The sequence below is a fragment of the Gossypium hirsutum genome, chromosome A10 (genome assembly GCF_007990345.1).
Source record: "Gossypium hirsutum isolate 1008001.06 chromosome A10, Gossypium_hirsutum_v2.1, whole genome shotgun sequence".
NCBI classification, from domain to species: Eukaryota; Viridiplantae; Streptophyta; class Magnoliopsida; order Malvales; family Malvaceae; genus Gossypium; species Gossypium hirsutum.
Genome location: NC_053433.1, coordinates 112,184,287 through 112,189,206, shown reverse-complemented (window position 1 = coordinate 112,189,206; position 4,920 = coordinate 112,184,287).

Sequence of the window (4,920 nt, the reverse complement as noted above, 5' to 3'; positions counted from 1 at the left end):
AATTAGAAAATGACCCATAAAATTACCTAAAAACAGAAGTTAATTAAAAAGTTCATTATCAAATGAAATTGACTTGACATAAAAGGTATAATTTTAAAAGTTCAAAAGCGCATATATATATATATATAGGAATATGATCCATTGGAAATAAATAAATTTGATAATACTAGTTATGGTATTATGCTAATAAATTTGATAATATGGAAAGAAAGCTAAATAACTAGGAATTATATTTATATGAATATAATATTTACTTCTATTTATAACATTTTATCAAAATTTTAAATCGAAAAAAAAAACGTGTTTAATCACGTTCAAACCCACGTCATCTTTGTTATTGCAATATCAACAGTGACAATTAAGTTAAAACCCAACTGGTAGATATTATGATATATTTAAATACTACATATCTAATATACGATTAATATTTTAACGATTCAACTGTTGAATTTACCAATGTAATTGTTCTTGTCATACATGTAAAATTTTAAACCAATTCGATATCTTTATCATTCGATCTAAAATATTATATATATATATATTAACATTTATTGAACGATTGAAAGTTTTTTTTACCTAAAACAAATAGTTATAAATTTTTAATTTGCATCAAATTTGACATGCATGATCTGTATGAATAGAATAATAAGTTCAATAGTTGGGTCGTTAATATATTAAATGTACAAAGAGATACGAAAGGGTGTAAAACTATTAGCCTTACGGGACAATATCATACAATATCATCTTTATTTTTTAATAATAATGATAAAAAAATTATTGTTTATAGATTTATACATGGATTAGGTCGATCAAGGTCTCCGAAATTTTTATTTTTCTTGTTGAGGTAATTTTTGTTACGATCTTGTTCGGATTATTATTTATTCTATATTAATAAATATTTTATATATTTATGTAATTTATAATTAAATTTAAATAAAATATTTTTGAAATCATTAAATAGTAATTTGAGTTAGACAAAAGTTTTCATGGTTTTGCATGCCACGTTCCAAGTAAAAAATGGTAAAAGAAGACTCCATGAGTTTAGATTATTTTTTCAGTTTTCAATTTTTTTTTATGTTCACAAATTGGTCCAACAATAAATCATTTATTGATGGTCCACAAAAATAAAATTTAGATAAAATGGTGAGATTTAACTAAAATAAATTTAGATTTAATGATATGAAAATTCAGGGGTAAATCTCAAAATTATACATGAACTTTAATTCAATTTGCAATTCGATACGTGAATTTTTATTTGGTGTAATTATAAACATGAAGCCTTGACTGTGGTTTAAATTTATACATAAAACTTTAATTTTGATTCATTCATACGCATTTAAATAAAAAAATATATCAATTTAATTTTATATTAGATAAATATAATTATTTTTGTATGCAATATATAAACATAAAATGGTACAGTATCAATAATTGTGTTAATAATTTATAAAAATTATATCAAATCAAAATTTCATATATATAATTACACATTAAATCAAAGTTCATATATAATTTTGAGATTCATCCCAATAATTTACGATACTGTTAAAACTAGTATAGATGATAGAATAACCAAACAGTGACACGTGGCGCGACACGTGTACCTCATGCTGATGTACAATGACCAATTTTTAAAAGTAAAAATAGATGTAAATTTTAACAGAATGACAAATTTACTCTTTGATTTAATGTACAATAACAAATTTGCCCATTTTTTAGTAAAGGGGGTAAAATAAAATCTAACTTCTAATATAAGGGCTTCTATGATATTTTTACCAAATATATATATTTTTTTCAATTTTCTAAAAATTAATTTTTGGGATTTAAAAAATAGTGGCTCATGTTGGAATGTGTACGACAATGGTCCAGTACTATGATTTTATGTTTCCTTTTGAAAAAGTATGTTCACGCGTTAGGTGTGCATTGGGCAAATATCAAAACGGTATAATATGTGACACGTGTCACTTACACTCTCTCCTAACTAGATCAAGTTATGGTCAGGTTTTTCGTCCAAGCTCGAACGCTCATTCGAAATTCGAAAAGGTTTGAAGAAAAATAATAAATTTAAAAAATAAATTTAGAACAAAAAAATAAGCTCGTTTATAATATTAGTTAAACTCGAGCTCAGACATTTAAGATTTAAGTTCGATCCATTTCTAAGTTTATGATATATTATATTATGTAATTTATAATATATATATAAATTAAATCTATAGTAATATATAATACTATAATGTAAATGTTAAAAAAATGTTAATATGCTTAAATATAAAATTTAAATAAATAAAAAATATATAAAAATATTAAATATAAATAATATAAATATTTTTTTCAAAAATCTTAAAAAAATAACCATAAATCATAAGAGAAAACGGGAGAGCAATTATACCCAAGCCAACATGCATACCCAATACACCCAACCTATGTCCCCTCGTTCTCACATGGAACGCTAGAAAAATTGGCAATTAAAATATCCTGAACAGAAAATGAACAACTAACAAACTCGGGATAGTTCGCATAACGTAAAGTCACTTGCACCAAAGTGTAAGCAGCTTCATTCCTGCTCCTACAAATCCAACGGATAGAAAAAAACTGAAAACTAGAACTAATTTGAGAGCAATCATTAATCAACGACCCTAGATCCAACATTTCCAAATTATTATGATGCAAGCAACAAAGTCAACAAAGTGTATGCTTTGCAAAAAACAAAAAAACAAAAAAAACACATACAATTAGTAATATTATAAAAAAAATTTCTTTTAAATTAATGTTGATTACAAGGTTTTTTTTTAAATATTAGAAAAACTAATTTAATAAAATGATTTTAGCAGTATTAATTATTAAACATGAATTTTGAAATATAAAAAAAAAAGTTAAAAGAGATAAAATTTTTAAAAAAATTTATTGTCATTTAGTCTTAGCTTGGTTGGTATCAAGGGCAAAACTAAAATTTTTTTTAGGGGGCTGAAATTAAATTGTAATTTTTTTACGATAGTAAAAATATAATTTTATCATTTTAATAGCTTATATCTTTATAATTTTTAAAGGATTAAATCAAATTTTTATAATTTTTAGAGGAGGGCGAAGTATAATTTTACCATTATACATTTAATATTTTAAGGACCCTAAAGGAAAATTTTCCATTTTAGGGCGGTCGTGGCTTTTGCCAGTCCCCTTGAATTCACCACTAGTTGGTATCGATATTATTATCAAAGTAAAAAAAAAATGAATTTGAGATCATTGAAATATGTTTATCTTTTTATTTACGAGTAGAAAAAAATCATATATAGTTGAAAGCAATCGTATGGAAAAAAACAACTTTTTAGGATGATTTTGATGGAAAACAACATTTCCCCTTCACCATTAGTGAGATATGGACATAATATTTGACAATGAAAGGAAAGCCACTTTGCTTCACACAAAATTTGTGATCCCTCATTTTGACACCCATGCTCTTTCTTCTTTTTCATTTTATCTTTTGAGGTAATTGCTCCCTACATTCTTAAACTATAACTTTCATTTTAATTTAATCTTAAAATTTTAAAATATTTTAATTACATTCTTAAGTTATCGAGGTCGTATCAATAATGTCCTTTCATTATTAAAATAGTTAATTTAACCATTAAATGAGATGTCAAATATTATGCGGCATAATTTAAAACAAAAATAGATTAAAAAGAAACGAATATTATAAAAATAAATATTGTAATAAATTTAGGTTTTAAGATTTTCGAAACTTTACAAAAGTTTTATTATTTACTCTCTTTTTTTTTTCTTTTCTATTTTACTTTATTTTAAAATTTTAACTACTCAAAATTCTGCAATGAAGTTCTACTTTTCATTAAAATATTTGTTTTAAATTATGCAACATAAAATTTGACGTATTTTTTTAACAATTTTAATAAAAGGACATGATTGGTATAACATTATTAGTTTCGGAATGTAATTAGAACTTTTTGAAGTTTGAAGAGCAATTTAAAATTCAAGTCATAACTATATCCAGTATAACTAACTCTTTTTTTTTTGTTTGTTAAAGTTTATGTGATTAAAAAAAGGATAATATAATTTTTGATCCCTAAATTTGGTAGTTAAGTCCATTTTGATCCCTAAACTTGAAAAATATAAAAATCTGATGACATGGTACTATTAGATTGTGCCACATCATCACTTGAAAATTAAAAAAAATTACATAAAAATTTAGGTGATGATGTGGTATAATTTTCGAGTGTCACATTATTCTAATAATCGGATCGATGGTCAAATTAGTCAAACCACTAGTTCCTAATTCAATCGATTTGATCAGTTCAACTGACAGACTAACAACAATTAAATAAATAGTTAAAGAATCATAAAAAAATGAAATAAATTATTAAACTACTAGTTTTTATTCTAGTTATTAATTTTTATTAGATTCAAACAGTTTTTTATTTAATCAGTTCAACCTTTTGTTTAGACCAATACAGTGGTTGATTTTTGGTCTAATTGATCTTATTGACCATTCCAGTTCTATTCCAAAAACACTGGCCATATCATCAGAGGCAGATCGTTATGGTGGCCTAAGAGACCTTGGCCCCCAAAAAATTCTCCCTTGAAAGTTTTAGAAAATTAAATTAGGCCCCTCAAAATTTTAAAAATTCTCATCATACTTTTTTATTTTTTTTGAAAATTTTAATTAACCTCACTTAAAAATTTTAAAAATTCTCATTGATCTCACAAAAATTTTAATTAGACCCCATTAACTTTTTTTAAAAAAAAAACATTCTCATTAAACTCTTATAATTTTTGAAAATTTTACTAGGCCCAAAAACTAGATATTTGGATTCGCCACGGCACATAATCAAATATTGATCGAATTCAAATTCAAGAACCAATATAAATAAAAAATAAAAATTCCAAAATGAACTCAATTATTAAATTCAA